This window comes from Corvus moneduloides, chromosome 3, assembly GCF_009650955.1.
Source record: "Corvus moneduloides isolate bCorMon1 chromosome 3, bCorMon1.pri, whole genome shotgun sequence".
NCBI lineage: Eukaryota > Metazoa > Chordata > Aves > Passeriformes > Corvidae > Corvus > Corvus moneduloides.
This window is the reverse complement of record NC_045478.1, coordinates 1,640,436-1,659,381: the sequence shown is the minus strand read 5'-3', so window position 1 is coordinate 1,659,381 and position 18,946 is coordinate 1,640,436. Positions and strand designations below refer to the sequence as shown.

Sequence of the window (18,946 nt, the reverse complement as noted above, 5' to 3'; positions counted from 1 at the left end):
ATTTCCAGGACCTTAGCAGAGATTTTGGGTTCTGTGTGGATTTTTCGGGATTTTAATGGGATTTTTGGGATCTTTGTGGACATTTTGGGAGCTTTATGGATCTTCCAAGACCTTAGCAGGTATTTTGGGATCTTTGTGGGTTTTTTGGGATCTTTGCGGACATTTGGGGCTCTTTATGGATCTTTCAGGACCTTAGCGGATCTTTTGGGATCTTTGTGGAATTTTGGGGGTATTTGGGGATTTTTTGGGATATTTTGGGATCTTTGTGGACATTTGGGGGCTCTTTATGGATCTTTCAGGACCTTTATGGGTTTTTTTGGGATCTTTGTGGATTTTCCAGGATATTTTGGGATCTTTGTGGACATTTTGGGGCTCTTTATGCATCTTCCAGGACCTTTAGTGGATATTTTGGGTTCTGTGTGGATTTTTCGGGATTTTAATGGGATTTTTGGGATCTTTGTGGACATTTTGGGAGCTTTATGGATCTTCCAGGACCTTAGCGGATATTTCAGGATCTTTGTGGGTTTTTTGGGATCTTTCAGGACGTTTGGGGCTCTTTATGGATCTTTCAGGACCTTAGCGGATCTTTTGGGATCTTTGTGGAATTTTGGGGGTATTTGGGGATTTTTTGGGATATTTTGGGATCTTTGTGGACATTTGGGGCTCTTTATGGATCTTTCAGGACCTTTATGGGTTTTTTTGGGATCTTTGTGGATTTTCCAGGATGTTTTGGGATCTTTGTGGACATTTTGGGGCTCTTTATGCATCTTCCAGGACCTTTAGTGGATATTTTGGGTTCTGTGTGGATTTTTCAAGATTTTAATGGGATTTTTGGGATCTTTGTGGACATTTGGGGTTCTTTATGGATCTTCAAGGACCTTAGAGGATATTTTAGGATCTTTGTGGAATTTTTTGGGATCTTTGGGGGTTTTTTGGGGTCTTTGTGGACCTTTTGGGATCTTTCTGCATCTTCCAGGACCTTAGCGGAGATTTGGGGATCTTTGTGGATTTTTCGGGATTTTAATGGGATTTTTGGGATCTTGGTGGACATTTGGGGCTCTTTATGGATCTTTCAGGACCGGTATGGATTTTTTGGGATCTTTGTGGGTTTTTTGGGATCTTCGTGGATCTTTCAGGACCTTAGCAGATTTTTTGGGATCTTTGTGGATTTTTTGGGATATTTTGGGACCTTTGTGGACATTTGGGGCTCTTTATGGATCTTTCAGGACCTTAACGTATCTTTTGGGATCTTTGTGGGATTTTTTGGGATCTTTGGGGATTTCCAGGACCTTAGCGGAGATTTTGGGTTCTGTGTGGCTTTTTCGGGATTTTAATGGGATTTTTGGGATCTTTGTGGACATTTTGGGAGCTTTATGGATCTTCCAAGACCTTAGCGGATATTTCAGGATCTTTGTGGGTTTTTTGGGATCTTTCAGGACGTTTGGGGCTCTTTATGCATCTTCCAGGACCTTAGTGGATATTTTGAGATCTTTGTGGATTTTTCAGGATTTTAATGGAATTTTTGGGATCTTTTTGGGACCTTTTGGGTTCTGTATGGATCTTTCAGGACCTTAGAGATATTTGGGGATTCTTTGGGATCTTTGTGGATTTTTTTGGGATCTTTGAGGACCTTTTGGGTTCTTTATGGATCTTTCAGGACCGTAGTGGATATTTTGGGGATTTTTTGGGCTCTTTGGGGATTTTTGGGGGATATTTATGGACATTTTGGGAGCTTTATGCATCTTTCAGGACCTTTATGGATTTTTTGGGATCTTTGTGGACATTTGGGGCTCTTTATGCATCTTCCAGGACCTTAGTGAATCTTTTGGGATCTTTGTGGAATTTTTGGGGTATTTGGGGATTTTTGGGCATTTTTGGGATCTTTCAGGAGGTTTGGGGCTCTTTATGCATCTTCCAGGACCTTAGTGGATATTTTGAGATCTTTGTGGATTTTTCAGGATTTTAATGGAATTTTTGGGATCTTTGAGGACCTTTTGGGTTCTGTATGGATCTTTCAGGACCTTAGCGGATATTTCGGCATCTTTGTGGACATTTTTGGGGGATTTTTGGGATCTTTGTGGGTTTTTTGGGATATTTCTGGATATTTCGGGGTCTTTATGCATCTTTCAGTACCTTCAGAGGATCTTTTGGGATCTTTGCGGGGTTTTCCAGGATTTTAATGGATTTTTTGGGATCTTTGTGGACATTTTGGGAGCTTTATGGATCTTTCAGGACCTCAGTGGATCTTTTGGGATCTCTGTGGATTTTTTGGGGGATTTTGGGGGGATTTTTTTGGGATTTTACCAGATTCCTTGGGCTCTTTATGCATCTTTCAGGACCTCTGGGGATTTTTGGGGAGAATTGTGGATCTTTCAGGATCTTTGGGGACTTTTTGGGATCTTTAGGGATTTTTTTGGGGATCTTTGGGGATTTCTTGGGCTCTTTATGGATCTTCCAGGACCTTAGCGGAGAATTTTGGGGATAATTGTGGATTTTTTGGGGACCTTTATGCATCTTCCAGGACCTCTGGGGATTTTTGGGGATTTTTGGGGATTTTTGGGGATTTTTTGGGGATCTTTGGGGAGTTCCTGGGCTCTTTATGGATCTTCCAGGACCTCCGTGAGTTTTCCAGGATTTTTATGGAGATTTGGGGAATTTTGGTGGAATTCCCTGGGCTCTTTATGGATCTTTCAGGACCTCCGGGGATCTTTTGGGAGTGAATCCCGGGATTTTTATGGGAAAATTCGGGAAATCCCGGGATTTTGGGGGGGAAATGGAGCAAATCGGTGGAATTTTAGGGAAAAAGGGAGAAAATTCGTGGATTTTTGGGGAAAACAAAGGAAATCCCGGGATTTTTGGGGGAAAAGAGAGAAAATTTGTGGATTTTCGGGGGAAAACGGAGGAAATCCCGGGGGTTTTTGTGGGAAAAGGGAGGAAATCCCGGGATTTTTGGGGAAAACCGGAGGGAATCCAGGGATTTTTGTGGGAAGAATGGAGGAAATCTGTGGAATTTCAGGGAAAATGGAGGAAATCCGGGGATTTCTGTGGGAGAAATGGCAAAAATCCGTGGAATTCCAGGGAGAAATGGAGGAAATCCGGGGATTTTCTGGGAAAAAGGAGGAAATTCCATGGATTTTTTGGGGAAAATGAAAAAAAATTTGAGGGTTTTTGGGGAAAACAAAGGAAATTCGTGGATTTTTGGGGGAAAAGAGAGAAAATTTGTGGATTTTCGGGGGAAAAAAGTGCAAATCCCGGGATTTTGGGGGAAAAATGGAGGAAATCTGTGGAATTTCAGGGAAAGTGGAGGAAATCCAGGGATTTTCATGGAAAAAGAGAGAAAATTCATGGATTTTTGGGGGGAAATGGAGCAAATCCTGGGATTTTTTTGGGGAAAAGGGAGGAAATTCGTGGATTTTTGGGGGGAAATGGAGCAAATCCAAGGATTTCTGGGAAAATGGAGGAAATCCATGGAATTTTAGGGAAAAATGGTGCAAATCCAGGGATTTTTGGGGAAAACCGGATCAAATCCAGGGATTTTTAGGGAAAATGGAGGAAATCCGTGGATTTTTAGGGAAAAACTGGAGAGAATCCATGGATTTTTGTGGGAAAAAGGGGGAAATCTGTGGATTTTTTGGGAAAAGTGGCGCAAATCCAGGGATTTTCGGGGAAAAATGGAAGAAATCCGTGGAATTTCTGGAAAATAGGATCAAATCCTGGGATTTTTATGGGAAAATGGAGAAAATCCCTGGATTTTTAGGAAAAATGGGGGAAATCCAGGGATTTTTCGGGAAAAACTGATCAAATTCCTGGATTTTTAGGGAAAACCGGAGCGAATCCATGGATTTTTGTGGGAAAATTGAGGAAATCCGTGGAATTTCATGGAAGAACGGCACAAATCCCGGGATTTTTGTGGGAAAAATGGATCAAATTCCTGGATTTTTATGGGAAAACTGAGGAAATCCGTCAATTTTTAGGAAAAATGGATCAAATCCAGGGATTTTTAGGAAAACCGGAGCGAATCCATGGATTTTTCTGGGAAAATTGAGGAAATCCCGGGAATTTAAGGGAAAAACAGCACAAATCCCGGGATTTTTCATGGAAAAAGAAGGAAATCCAGAGATTTTTGTGGGAAAAAACGGCGCAAATCCGGGGATTTTCGGGGAAAAATGGAAGAATCCGTGGAATTTCAGGGAAAAGTGGATCAAATCCCGGGATTTTTATGGGAAAGTTGAGGAAATCCGTGAATTTTTGGGGGAAAATGGCAGAAATCCTGGGAATTCCAGGGAGAAATGGAGGAAATCCCTGGATTTTTCTGGGAAAAAGGAGGAAATCTGGGGATTTTTTGGGAAAAACGGCGCAAATCCTGGGATTTTCATGGGAAAAATGGAAGAAATCCGTGGAATTTCAGGGAAAAATGGATCAAATCCCAGGATTTTTATGGGAAAATTGAGGAAATCCGTTGATTTTTAGGGAAAACCGGAGCGAATCCCGGGATTTTTGTGGGAAAATGGAGGAAATCCGTGGATCTTTAGGGAAAAATGGATCAAATCCCGGGATTTTTAGGGAAAATGGAGGAAATGCATGGATTTTTCTGGGAAAAAGGAGGAAATCCGTGGAATTTCACGGAAGAACAGCACAAATCCCGGGATTTATATGGGAAAAAGAAGGAAATCCCGGGATTTTTCTGGGAAAACTGAGGAAATCCGGGGATTTTTTAGGAAAAATGGAGGAAATTAATGGATTTTCAGGGGAAAAATGGATCAAATCCAGGGATTTTTTTGGGAAAATGGAGGAAATCCAGAGATTTTTAGGGAAAAACCGGAGAAAATCCATGCGTTTTTCTGGGAAAAAGAAGGAAATCCAGGGATTTTTGGGGAAAAATGGAAGAAATCCGTGGAATTTCGGGGAAAACCGGCACAAATCCCGGGATTTTCGTGGGAAAATGGAGCAAATCCGTCGAGTTTTAGGAAAAATGCTGCAAATCCAGGGATTTTCTGGGAAAACCGGAGCGAATCCATGGATTTTTCTGGGAAAATTGAGGAAATCCCGGGAATTTAAGGGAAAAACAGCACATATCCCGGGATTTTTCATGGAAAAAGAAGGAAATCCAGAGATTTTTGTGGGAAAAACGGCGCAAATCCGGGGATTTTCGGGGAAAAATGGAAGAATCCGTGAAATTTCAGGGAAAAGTGGATCAAATCCCGGGATTTTTATGGGAAAGTTGAGGAAATCCGTGAATTTTTGGGGGAAAATGGCAGAAATCCTGGGAATTCCAGGGAGAAATGGAGGAAATCCCTGGATTTTTCTGGGAAAAAGGAGGAAATCTGGGGATTTTTTGGGAAAAACGGCGCAAATCCTGGGATTTTCATGGGAAAAATGGAAGAAATCCGTGGAATTTCAGGGAAAAATGGATCAAATCCCAGGATTTTTATGGGAAAATTGAGGAAATCCGTTGATTTTTAGGGAAAACCGGAGCGAATCCCGGGATTTTTGGGGAAAAATGGATCAAATCCCGGGATTTTTAGGGAAAACCGGAGCGAATCCCGGGATTTTTGGGGAAAAATGGATCAAATCCCGGGATTTTTAGGGAAAACGGGAGCGAATCCCGGGATTTTTGTGGGAAAATGGAGGAAATCCGTGGATCTTTAGGGAAAAATGGATCAAATCCCGGGATTTTTAGGGAAAATGGAGGAAATGCATGGATTTTTCTGGGAAAAAGGAGGAAATCCGTGGAATTTCACGGAAGAACAGCACAAATCCCGGGATTTATATGGGAAAAAGAAGGAAATCCCGGGATTTTTCTGGGAAAACTGAGGAAATCCGGGGATTTTTTAGGAAAAATGGAGGAAATTAATGGATTTTCAGGGGAAAAATGGATCAAATCCAGGGATTTTTTTGGGAAAATGGAGGAAATCCAGAGATTTTTAGGGAAAAACCGGAGAAAATCCATGCGTTTTTCTGGGAAAAAGAAGGAAATCCAGGGATTTTTGGGGAAAAATGGAAGAAATCCGTGGAATTTCGGGGAAAACCGGCACAAATCCCGGGATTTTCGTGGGAAAATGGAGCAAATCCGTCGAGTTTTAGGAAAAATGGTGCAAATCCAGGGATTTTCTGGGAAAACCGGAGCGAATCCATGGATTTTTGTGGGAAAATTGAGGAAATCCGTGGAATTTCATGGAAGAACGGCACAAATCCAGAGATTTTTGTGGGAAAAATGGATCAAATCCCGGGATTTTTCTGGGAAAACCGAGGAAATCCAGGGATTTTCAGGAAAACCCGAGCGAATCCCGGGATTTCTCGGCCGTCCCGACCTTCCGGAAGAATTCCCGGGGGAATTCCGGCCGTAACCGCCGCCTTTCCCTCGGCAGGATCCGGGCCCGGCTGCCGCCTTCCATTCCCATGGAATTCCGAAGGCCGGCATTCCCGAAGCTTTAGGAGCCGCCCTCGTCAGCCTCGGCATTCCCGGAATTCCCGGCATTCCCGGAATTCCCATGAGCCCTCGCTCCCCTCCGGAGAAGGCAGGTGAGCGCCGCCAACATTCCCGGGATTCGGGTTTTTTATGGGATTCGGGATAATTCGGGTGGAATTTGGGAATTTTAATGGAATTTGGGAGATTCCCTGCGGAAAATTGGGATAATTCTGATGGAATTTGGGGGTTTTTTTAATGGAGTTTGGGATTTTCCTGGTGGGAATTCGGGAGATTCCCGGGAAAATTTTCGGGACGATTGTGGTTTTTTCCTGGAATTTGGGATGTTCCTGAGGGAGTTTGGGAATTTTTATGGAATTTGGGTTTTTTTCTGTGTGGGAAATTGGGATTTTCCTGGTGGAATTCAGGATTTTCCTTGTGGGAATTCGGGAATTTTTCATGGAATTCGGGATAATTCGGATGGAAGTTGGGGTGATCTGGGTGGAATTTGAGGATTTTTCATGGAATTTTTCATGGAATTTGGGATGTTCCTGAGGGAATGCGGGAATTTTTTATGGAATTCAGGATATTTCTGGTGGATATTGGGAATTTTTCATGGAATTTGGGATGTTCCGTGTGGGAATTCGGGATTTTCCTGGTGGAATTTGGGGATTTTTTCAGTGGAATTTGGGAGATTCCCTGCGGAAAATTGGGATAATTCTGATGGAATTTGGGATTTTCTCAGTGGAATTTGGGGTTTTTTAATGGAATTTGGGATCTTTTTAAATGGAATTCGTGATTTTCCCGGGAAAATTTTCAGGAGAATTGCGGTTTTTTTCATGGAATTTGGGATATTCCTGAGGGAATCTGGGAATTTTCATGGAATTCAGGATGTTCCTGGTGGACTTTCGGGATTTTTCATGGAATTTCGGATATTCCCGTTGGAAAATCGGGATTTTCTTTGTGGGAAATTGGGATTTTCCTGGTGGAATTCGGGAATTTTTCACGGAATTTGGGATTTTCCGTGCGGGAAATTGGGAATTTTTCATGGAATTTGGGGTGTCCCCCATGGAAATCGGGAGATTCCCGGTGGAATTCAGGAATTTCTCATGGAATTTGGGATTTTCCATGTGGGAAATTGGGATTTTCCTTGGGAATTCGGGATTTTCCTGGTGGAATTTGGGATATTCCTGAGGGAATTTGGGAATTTTTCATGGAATTTGGGAGGTTCCTGGTGGAAAATCGGGAATTTTTTAATGGAAATCGGGATTTTCCCGGTGGAATTTGGGCATTTTTCATGGAATTGGGGTTTTTTTTCCTGGTGGGAATTTGGGATTTTCCTGGTGGAAATTCGGGAGATTCTCGGGAAAATTTTCGGGAGAATTGAGGTTTTTTTCATGGAATTTGGGATGTTCCTGAGGGAGTTTGGGAATTTTTATGGAATTCGGGATAATTCGGATGGAATTTGGGGTGAGCTGGGTGGAATTTGGGGATTTTTCATGGAATTTGGGATATTCCTGAGGGAATCTGGGAATTTTCATGGAATTCGAGATTTTCCTGGTGGAATTCGAGAATTTTTCATGGAATTCGGGATATTCCCGCTGGAAAATCGGGATTTTCTTTGTGGGAAATTGGGATTTTCCTGGTGGAATTCGAGAATTTTTCACGGAATTTGGGATAATTCGGATGGAATTTGGGATATTCCCTGTGGAATTTGGGATATTCCCTGTGGAATTCGGGAATTTTTATGGAATTTGGGATTTTCCGTGTGGGAAATTGGGATTTTCCAAATGCTGCCAAAAACCCCGAGATTTTCCCCAGATTTTTCCCAGGTTTTTCCCAGATTTTTCCCAGATTTTTCCCAAATTTTTCCCAAATTTTTCCCAGGTTTTTCCTGGATTCTTCTTGGGTTTCTCCAGGATTTTTCTTGACTTTTTCTGGGATTTTTCCCAGATTTTTCCCAGATTCTTCCCTGGTTTTTCCCAGATTTTTGCCGGGTTTTATGTGGGTTTTTCCTGGATTTTTCCCAGTTTTTCCTGGGTTTTTCCTGGATTTTTCCTGGATTTTCCCAGGTTTTTCCCTGATTTTTCCCACGTTCTTCCCCAATTTTTCCCAGGTTTTTCCCGGGTTTTCCCAGGTTTTTCCCAGATTTTTCCCAGATTTTTTCGCAGATTTTTCCATGATTTTCCCAGGTTTTTCCCAGATTTTTCCCAGATTTTCCCCATTTTTTTCCCAAATTTTTCCTGGGTTTTCCCCGGATTTTTCCTGGTTTTTTCCCCGATTTTTCCTGGATTTTTCCCAGATTTTTCCTGGATTTCTCCCAGATTTTTCCCAGGTTTTCCCCAGACTTTTGCCCTCTGAACCCCTTTGGCCTGGGAGGGATTTTCCACTCCGGGCAAAATCCAGCCGGGAAATCTCCGGATCCGATGGATCCGATGGATCCGATGGATCTGGGCCGTTAGCGAAGCCAAAATCCCGGGAATTGCCGTCTTTTTCCCATAAACCCGAGGTTTTCCCGAGTATTTGGACTCCCTGCGGGAATTGCTGGAATTGCTGGAATTGCTGGAATTGCTGGAATTGCTGGAATTGCGATCCCGGAGCCGGCTCGAAGGCGGGAAGAGTTCGGGATAAATCCCCAAATGGGCAGGAGCTGATCCCGAACTTCTCCTGGATGGGATTTCCTGGGAATGGGATTGGGAGTGGGAATGGGATTGGGAATGGAACTGGGAATGGGAATGGAACTGGGAATGGGACTGGAGCCAGGATTGGGATTGGGAATGGAACTGGGAATGGGAATTTCTGCCGGGACTGGGAATGGAGCCAGGAATAGTGGGAATGGGAATGGGAATGGGATTGGGAATTCCAGCTGGGATTGGGATTGGGAATGGAGCCGGGATTGGGATTGGGAATGGAGCTGGGAATGGGAATGGGATTGGGAATGGAACTGGGACTGGGAATTCCCGCCAGGATTGGGAATGGAGCCAGGACTGGGAAAGGGAATGGGAATTGCAGCTGGAATTGGGAATGGAGCTGGAATTGGGAATGGAACCGGGATTGGGAATTCCAGCCAGGATTGGGATTGGGATTGGAGCTGGGAATGGGAATGGGATTGGAGCTGGGATTGGGAATTCCAGCCAGGATTGGGAATGGAGTTGGGAATGGGAATGGAGCTGGGATTGGGATTGGGAATGGAGCCGGGAATAGTAGGAATGGGAATGGGAATGGGAATCGTGGCTGGAACTGGGAATTGCAGCCAGGATTGGGAATGGATCTGGAATTGGGATTGGAGTCAGGAATGGGATTGGAGCTGGGATTGGGAATTCCAGCTGGGCTTGCAATTGGGAATGGAGCCAGGATTGGGAATGGAACTGGGATTGGGATTGGGAATGGAGCTGGGATTGGGAATGGAACTGGGATTGGGATTGGGAATGGAGCTGGGATTGGGAATGGAGCGAGGATTGGGAATTCTGGCTGGGATTGGGAATTCCAGCCAGGATTGGGATTGGGAATGGGAATGGGATTGGGAATTCCAGCTGGGATTGGGATTGGGAATGGAGCCGGGATTGGGAATGGAGCCGGGATTGGGAATGGAGCTGGGAATGGGAATGGGATTGGGAATGGAGCTGGGACTGGGAATTGCCGCCAGGATTGGGAATGGAGCCAGGACTGGGAAAGGGAATGGGAATTGCAGCTGGAATTGGGAATGGAGCTGGAATTGGGAATGGAACCGGGATTGGGAATTCCAGCCAGGATTGGGATTGGGATTGGAGCTGGGAATGGGAATGGGATTGGAGCTGGGATTGGGAATTCCAGCCAGGATTGGGAATGGAGTTGGGAATGGGAATGGAGCTGGGATTGGGATTGGGAATGGAGCTGGGATTGGGAATTCCAGCCAGGATTGGGAATGGAGTTGGGAATGGGAATGGAGCTGGGATTGGGATTGGGAATGGAGCCGGGAATAGTAGGAATGGGAATGGGAATTATGGTTGGAACTGGGAATTGCAGCCAGGATTGGGAATGGATCTGGAATTGGGATTGGGATTGGAGTCAGGAATGCGATTGGAGCTGGGATTGGGAATTCCAGCTGGGCTTGGAATTGGGAATGGAGCCAGGATTGGGAATTCCAGCCAGGATTGGGAATGGAGCTGGGATCGGCATTGGGAATTCCTGACGGGATTGGGAATGGAGCGAGGATTGGGAATGGAGCTGGGAATGGGATTGGGAATGGAGCCGGGAATGGGAATTCCAGCCAGGATTGGGATTGAGAATTCCCGCCGGGATTGGGATTGGGAATGGAGCTGGGAATGGGAATTCCAGCTGAGACTGGGATTGGGAATGGAGCTGGGATTGGGATTGGGAATTCCTGCCAGGATTGGAGCTGGGAATGGAGCTGGGATTGGGAATGGAGCTGAGATTGGGAATTCCAGCCGGGATGGGGAATGGGAATGGAGCCAGGAATGGGAATTCCTGCTGGGACTGGGAATGGAATTGGGATTGGAGCTGGGAATGGGAATTCCAGCCAGGATTGGGAATGGAGCTGGAATTGGGATTGGAGCTGGAATTGGGAATGGAACCGGGATTGGGAACGGAGCTGGGAATGGGGACTGGGAATTCCAGCTGGGATTGGGAATGGAGCCGGGATTGGGAATGGGAATGGAGCCAGGAATGGGAATGGGAATGGAGCAGGAATTGCGATTGGGAATTCCAGCCAAGATTGGGATTGGGAATGGAGCCTGGATTGGGAATTCCCGCTGGGATTGGGATTGGCATTGGAGCCAGGAATGAGATTGGAGCCGGGATTGGGATTGGAGCTGGAAATGGGATTGGGAATGGAGCCGGGAATGGGATTGGAGCCGGGAATGGGAATTCCCACCAGGATTGGGAATGGGAATGGAGTTGGGATTGGGATTGGGAATGGGAATGGGACTGGGAATGGAGCCGGGATTCGGATTGGAGCCGGGAACGGGAATGGAGCCGGAAATGGGATTGGGAATGGAGCCGGGAATGGGAATGGAGCCGGGAATGGGAATTCCCGCCGGGATTGGGAATGGGATTGGAGCCGGGAATGGGAATGGGATTGGAGCCTGGATTGGGAATTCCCGCCGGGATCGGGATTGGGATTGGAGCCAGGAATGGGAATTCCCGCCGGGATCGGGATTGGAGCCGGGGTTGGGAATTCCCGCCGGGATCGGGAGCAGCTCCGCCATCCCGAGCGGCTCCTCCATTCCCGAGCCTCCGGAGCCTCCCTGCTCTCATTCCCGGCGCTTTCCCGGCGGCCCCCCGGGAATTTCACTCCACCCCCAGAAAATGTTGCCGGACCTGCTCCGCAAAGCCGGGAAGAGCAAATTCCGGAGCCTTCGGAATCCGGGAGGGATCAGCTCCACGCCCGGAATGCGCCCACGGAGAGCGAGAGGGACAAATCCCGGGATTTTCCCAAGGATTTCTCCCTCCCTCCCTTTCTCTCTCTCTCTCCAAGGTTTTTGGGGGAGATTCTGGGCCCGGAGCTTTGATCCCGGATTTCCGCTGTCGTTCCGAAGGCGGCTTCGGATGGGATTCCTGGGAATGTGGGAGCGGGGGCGGCGAGGAGCCGGGTCCGGATGTGGGAATTGGGGGAAATGCCTTCTCCATGGGGATTTAGGACCCGGATCTGGATGTGGGAAAAGTGGGAAAAATGTTTTATCCATGGGGCTTTTGGACCCGGATCCGGATGTGGGAAAAGTGGGAAATTCCTTTTCCATGGGGATTTTGGACCTGGAATTTTGGAGCCGGATCCGGATGTGGGAATTGGGAGAGATCCCTCTTCCCATGGGAATTTTCCTCCTCCTGCTCCAGGAAATCCTGGATCTGGATGCAGGAAAAGTGGGAAAATGCCTCTTCCATGGGGATTTAGGACTCGGTTCTGGACTCTGGAAAACCCGGGGAATTCCTTTTCCATGGGAATTCTCCTCCTGTTCCAGGAAATCCTGGATCTGGATGCAGGAATTGTGGGAAATTCCTTTTCCATGAGGATTTTGGACCCGGAATTTTGGACCCGGATCTGGATGCGGGAGAAGTGGGAGAATTCTTGTTCCGTGGGGATTTAGGAGCTGGATCCGGATGTGGAAAAAGTGGGAAATTCCTTTTCCATGGGAATTTTCATCCTGCTCCAGGAAATCCTGGATCTGGATGCAGGAATTGTTGGGAGATTCCTTTTCCATGGGGATTTTGGAGCTGGATCCGGATGTGGGAATTGGGAGAGATCCCTCTTCCCATGGGAATTTTTCTCCTCCTGCTCCAGGAAATCCTGGATCTGGATGTGGGAAAAGTGGGAAAATGCCTCTTCCATGGGGATTTTGGACCCGGAATTTTGGACCCAGATTTGGACGCGGGAAAAGTGGGAAATTCCTTTTCCATGGGGATTTCGGACCCGGTTCTGGACCCTGGAAAAGCCGGGAAGTTCCTTTTCCATGGGAATTCTCCTCGTGCTCCAGGAAATCCTGGATCTGGATGCCAGAATTGTGGGAAAAATGCCTTTTCCATGGGGATTTTGGACCCGGATCTGGACCCTGGATCTGGATGCGGGAAAAGGAGGGAAGTTCCTTTTCCATGGGAATTTTCATCCAGGAAATCCTGGACCTCAATGCAGGAATTGTTGGGAGATTCCTTTTCCATGGGAATTTTGGTCCCGGATCTGGGAACTGGCGGAGTTTCCTTTTCCATGGGAATTTAGGACCTGGATCTGGATGTGGGAATTGTGGGAAATTCCTTTTCCATGGGGATTTTGGACCCGGAATTTTGGACCCGGATCCGGATGCGGGAAAAGTGGGAAAATGCCTCTTCCGTGGGGATTTAGGACCCGGATCTGGACCCTGGAAAAGGAGGGAAATTCCTTTTCCATGGGAATTTTCATCCAGGAAATCCTGGATCTGGATGCAGGAATTGTGGGAAAAACGTTTTTTCCATGGGGATTCTGGACCCGGATCTGGATGTGGGAATTGTTGGGAGATTCCTCATCCGCGGGATTTTGGACCCGGATCCGGACGCAGGAGAAGTGGGAGAATTCCTTTTCCATGGGAATTCTCCTCCTGCTCCAGGAAATTCCGGATCTGGATGCAGGACTTGTGGGAAAAATGCGTTTTCCATGGGGATTTAGGACCGGGATCTGGATGTGGGAAAAGTGGGAAAAACTCTTTTTCCGTGGGAATTCTCCTGCTCCAGGAAATCCTGGATTTGTGTTCAGGAAAAGTTGGGAAAATGCCTCTTCCATGGGGATTTTGGACCCGGATCTGGATGCAGGAATTGTGGGAAATTCCTTTCCCATGGGGATTTCAGACCCGGTTCTGGACCCTGGAAAAGCCGGGAAGTTCCTTTTCCATGGGAATTCTCCTCCTGTTCCAGGAAATCCTGGATCTGGATGCTGAAATTGTTGGGAGATTCCTTTTCCATGGGAATTTAGGACCTGGATTTGGATGTGGAAAAAGTGGGAAAAATGCGTTTTCCATGGGGATTTTGGACCGGATCTGGACCCTGGAAAAGGAGGGAAGTTCCTTTTCCATGGGAATTCTCCTTCTGCTGCAGGAAATCCTGGATCTGGATGTGGGAATTGTGGGAAATTCCTTTTCCATGGGGATTTTGGACCCGGATCCGGATGTGGGAATTGGGGGCAGATTTCTCTTCCCACGGGAATTTTCCTCCTCCTGCTCCAGGAAATCCTGGATCTGGATGCGGAAATTGTCAGGAAATTCCTTTTCCATGGGGATTTTGGACCCGGAATTTTGGACCCGGATCTGGATGCGGGAGAGGTGGGAAAATTCTTCTTCCGTGGGGATTTAGGAGCTGGATCCGGATGTGGGAAAAGCGAGAAATTCCTTTTCCATGGGAATTCTCCTCGTGCTGCAGGAAATCCTGGATCTGGATGCAGGAATTGTGGGAAAAATGTTTTTTCCATGGGGATTCTGGACTCGGATCTGGATGCAGGAATTGTTGGGAGATCCCTCATCCGCGGGATTTTGGACCCGGATCCGGATGTGGGAAAAGTGGGAAAAATTCCTTTTCCATGGGAATTCTCCTGCTCCAGGAAATCCTGGATTCGTGTTCAGGAAAAGTTGGGAAAATGCCTCTTCCATGGGGATTTTGGACCCGGATCTGGATGCAGGAATTGTGGGAAATTCCTTTCCCATGGGGATTTCAGACCCGGTTCTGGACCCTGGAAAAGCCGGGAAGTTCCTTTTCCATGGGAATTCTCCTCCTGTTCCAGGAAATCCTGGATCCGGATGCTGAAATTGTTGGGAGATTCCTTTTCCATGGGAATTTAGGACCTGGATTTGGATGTGGAAAAAGTGGGAAAAATGCGTTTTCCATGGGGATTTTGGAGCGGATCTGGACCCTGGAAAAGGAGGGAAGTTCCTTTTCCATGGGAATTTTCATCCAGGAAATCCTGGATCTGGATGCAGGAATTGTTGGGAGATTCCTTTTCCATGGGAATTTTGGTCCCGGATCCGGATCCGGGAACTGGCGGAGTTTCCTTTTCCGTGGGAATTTTGGACCTGGATCCGGATGTGGGAATTGTGGGAAATTCCTTTTCCATGGGGATTTTGGACCCGGAATTTTGGACCCGGATCTGGATGCAGGAAAAGTGGGAAAATTCTTCTTCCGTGGGGATTTAGGAGCTGGACCTGGATGTGGGAATTGGGGGAGATTTCTCTTCCCATGGGAATTCTCCTCGTGCTCCAGGAAATCCTGGATCTGGATGCAGGAATTGTGGGAAAAATGTTTTTTCCATGGGATTTTGGACTCAGATCCGGATGTGGGAAAAGTGGGAAATTCCTTTTCCATGGGAATTTTCATTCTGCTCCAGGAAATCCTGGATCTGGATGCAGGAATTGTTGGGAGATTCCTCATCCGCGGGATTTAGGACCTGGATCCGGACGCAGGAAAAGCGGGAAATTTCCATGGGAATTCTCCTCCTGTTCCAGGAAATCCTGGATCCGGATGCTGAAATTGTTGGGAGATTCCTTTTCCATGGGAATTTAGGACCTGGATTTGGATGTGGAAAAAGTGGGAAAAATGCGTTTTCCATGGGGATTTTGGACCGGATCTGGACCCTGGAAAAGGAGGGAAGTTCCTTTTCCATGGGAATTTTCATCCAGGAAATCGTGGATCTCAATGCAGGAATTGTTGGGAGATTCCTTTTCCATGGGAATTTCGGTCCCGGATCCGGATCCGGGAACTGGCGGAGTTTCCTTTTCCGTGGGAATTTTGGTCCTGGATCGGATGTGGGAATTGTGGGAAATTCCTTTTCCATGGGAATTTTGGTCCCGGATCTGGGAACTGGCAGAGTTTCCTTTTCCGTGGGGATTTCCTCCTCTTGCTCCAGGAGTTTCCCGTTCCCTTCCCAAGATCCCAGCCCGTTCCGTTTTGGGAATGGCGCCAAAAGAACCCGGAATTCCGAGGAGTTCGGGGCTCTTTTGCTCCCGATCCCAACTGTTTTTCCGGTTTGCCATCGGAACGTCGGATTTTTGGGAAAGGCTGGAGCAGCCTGGGATCATCGGGGGAGGTGCCGGCCTTGGAATGGGATGGGATTGAAGCTGCGTGGATCCCAGCCAAAGCATTCCGGGATTGTGGGATGCAGGAGGCTCCGAATCCATGGCCAGGGGTTTTTCTGGAAGTCGGGGATGGGCAAGGGAAGGGAGAGCCTTCCTGGAGTGCCGAGATTCCCAGGGAAGGGCCTGGAGGCCGGAATTCCTTCCCGCAGAGGAGTCGGGATGGGGCTGGATCCAATGGCAGGCTGGGAGAGGCGGGAATGGAGGGATTTCCCTGGGAAAGGGGAGCTCGGGCTGGGATCTTGGGAAGGGATTCCCGGCTGCGCTGGAATTCCCAGGGAATCCCAGAGATCCCAGGGAAAAGCTTGGGATCCACCTGGGATCATCGGGGGATTGGAGCAGGATGGGATTTCAGCCCCGTGGATCCCAGCCAAAGCATTCCCGAATTCCCTCCATCCCATCCCCAAATTCCCGGCGTTTCCACCCCCATTCCCTTGGGAGCTCCGGGATCCTCGGGAATCTCCCATCTCCCGTCCCTCGGGATGGGAAGAACGAGGCAGGGAAGGGAAATCCCGGGATTTTTTCCGCTCTCCCATCCTGAAATCCCTCCCAGCGCTGATCCCGGGCTCTGATCCCGGGATTTAACCGGGATTGGGGGCTTGGAATGACCCATCCCGGTCCTTCATTTCCTGGGAATCCTCTCCCGGAGGGGCTGGGAATCTCCCACGTCCCGGAGATCCCGGTGGGAGCACGGAATGTTTGGGGGGAATTTTTGGGAATTTTTTGGGAATTTTTTGGGGATTTTTTAGGAATTTTTGGGGAATTTTTTGGGGAATTTCTGGGATTTTTTTGGATTTTTTTTTGGCGATTTTTGGAAATTTTTGGGAATTTTTTGAGGGTTTTTTTGGGAATTTTTGGGAATTTTTTTGGATTTTTTGGGGAATTTTTTGGGCAATTTTTGGGAATTTTTGGGAATTTTTGGGGAATTTTTTGGGAATTTTTTGGGATTTTTTTGGGAATTTTTGGGAATTTTTGGGGAATTTTTTGGAATTTTTTGAGATTTTTTTGGGAATTTTTGGGAATTTTTTTTGAATTTTTGGGGATTTTTTGGGGAATTGTTGGGAATTTTTTGGATTTTTTTTGGAATTTTTGGGGCAATTTTTGGGGAATTTTTGGGATTTTTTTAGGAATTTTTTATGCAATTTTTAAAGAAATTTTTTGGAATTTTTTTGGATTTTTTTTCGGAATTTTTGGGAATTTTTTTGGATTTTTTGGGGAATTTTTTGGGCAATTTTTTGGAATTTTTGGGGCATTTTTTGGGCAATTTTTGGGACTTTTTGGGGAATTTTTTGGGCATTTCTTAGGGAGATTTGGGGGAATTTCTGGGGAAGTTTGGGGAATTTTTTTGGGAGTTTTGGGGGAATTTTTTGGGGAGTTTTTTTAGAAATTTTTTGGGAATTTTGGGAGAGTTTTGTAGGAATTCTTTTGAGAGTTTTTGGGGAGTTTTGGGCAATTTGGGGGGAATTTTTAGGGAATTTTGAGGGTGACTTTTGGGGGATTTTTTTCTAATTTTAGGGGATGATTTTTTGGGAATTTTTGGAGAATCTTTGGGGGGATTTTGGGGGAATTTTTGGTTTTCCGTTTTTTTTTTAAAATTTGGGGAATTTGGGGGGAATTTTGTTTGAATTTCACGGAATTTGGGGGGTTTTTTTGGTGTTTTTTTTGGAATTTGGGGGAATTTGGGGGGAGTTTTTTTTGAATTTTGGGGGAAATTTGGGGGGATTTTTTTGACATTTAAAAAAAAAAAGTTTGGAATTTCTTTTGCGTTTTCCGGGAATTTTGGAGGAATTTTGGGGGACTTTTTGGGATTTTTAATGAGTTTTTGGGGATCTTTTTTTTTTAAATTTTCAGGGAATTTTGCGGGAAATTTCGGGGAATTTTTTGAGGATTTTTTTTGAATTTTCAGGGAATTTTTGGGGATTTTTGGTGAGTTTTTGGGGGAATTTTTGGGGAAAAATTTTTTTTTAAATTTTCAGGGAATTTGGGGGGAAATTTTGGGGAATTCTTGGAGGATTTTTTTGGGGGAATTTTCAGGGAATTTTTAATGAATTTCGGGGGGAATTTGGGGGGAATTTTTTTAGTTGAATTTCCAGGGAATTCTGGGGGAAATTTTGGGCAATTTCGGGCAATTTGGGGGGAACTTTTTTTGGGATTTCTTGGAATTTTGGTGGATTTTTTTTTTTAAATTTCAGGCGAATTTTTAGGGATTTTTCTTAAATTTTCCAGGAATTTGGGGGGGAATTTTTGAGGGGAATTTTCCCAGGATTTCCCTCCCAATCCGGGATAACTCCAATTCCCACCCACCCCTCCGATCTCCCGGAAAACCGGGAAGGGGCTGGAAGGACGCCGGGATTTCGGGAATGTGCCCCTTTTCCCTGTGCTTCTTCCCATCCCCCACCCCCCTCTGGCACCTCCCCATTCCCTTCTCCCTCCGTTTTCCAAAATCCATGGAAAATCCCTTTGGGTCCCTGAATTCCTTAAATCCCGCAAAAATCTTGGGAAAATCCAAGGATTTAGGGGGGAAAATCCAAGGGTTGAGCGGGAAAATCCAAGGATTGAGTGGGAAAATCCAAGGATTTAATGGGAAAATCCAAGGGTTTAGGAGGAAAATCCAAGGATTTAGAGGAAAATCCAAGGGTTTAGGAGGAAAATCCAAGGATTTAGGGGGGAAAATCCAAGGATTTCGGGGGAAAATCCAAGGATTTAATGGGAAAATCCAAGGATTGAGCAGGAAAATCCACGGATTGAGCGGGAAAATCCAAGGATTTCGGGGGAAAATCCAAGGATTTAATGGGAAAATCCAAGGATTTAGAGGGAAATCCAAGGATTTAGGGGGGAAATCCAAGGATTTAGAGGGAAATCTAAGGATTTTGTGGGAAAATCCAAGGATTTGGGGGGAAAATCCAAGGATTTTGTGGGAAATTCCAAGGATTGAGCGGGAAAATCCAAGGATTTAATG

The 18,946-nt window shown here is 46.2% G+C and overlaps 1 protein-coding gene across 3 annotated transcripts in view; it reads left to right on the top strand.

The window, feature by feature from the left end:
• NCOA1 (nuclear receptor coactivator 1) overlaps nt 1-18,946 on the top strand; it is a 116,408-nt gene that overhangs the window by 8,152 nt on the left and 89,310 nt on the right. For 2 of the 3 annotated variants that reach the window (XM_032103370.1, XM_032103373.1), the window contains exon 2: nt 6,369-6,522. The gene's annotated coding sequence lies outside the window, so the exon portion shown is untranslated. The remainder of the gene's footprint in view (nt 1-6,368; nt 6,523-18,946) is intronic. The other variant, XM_032103371.1, reaches the window with a different exon arrangement.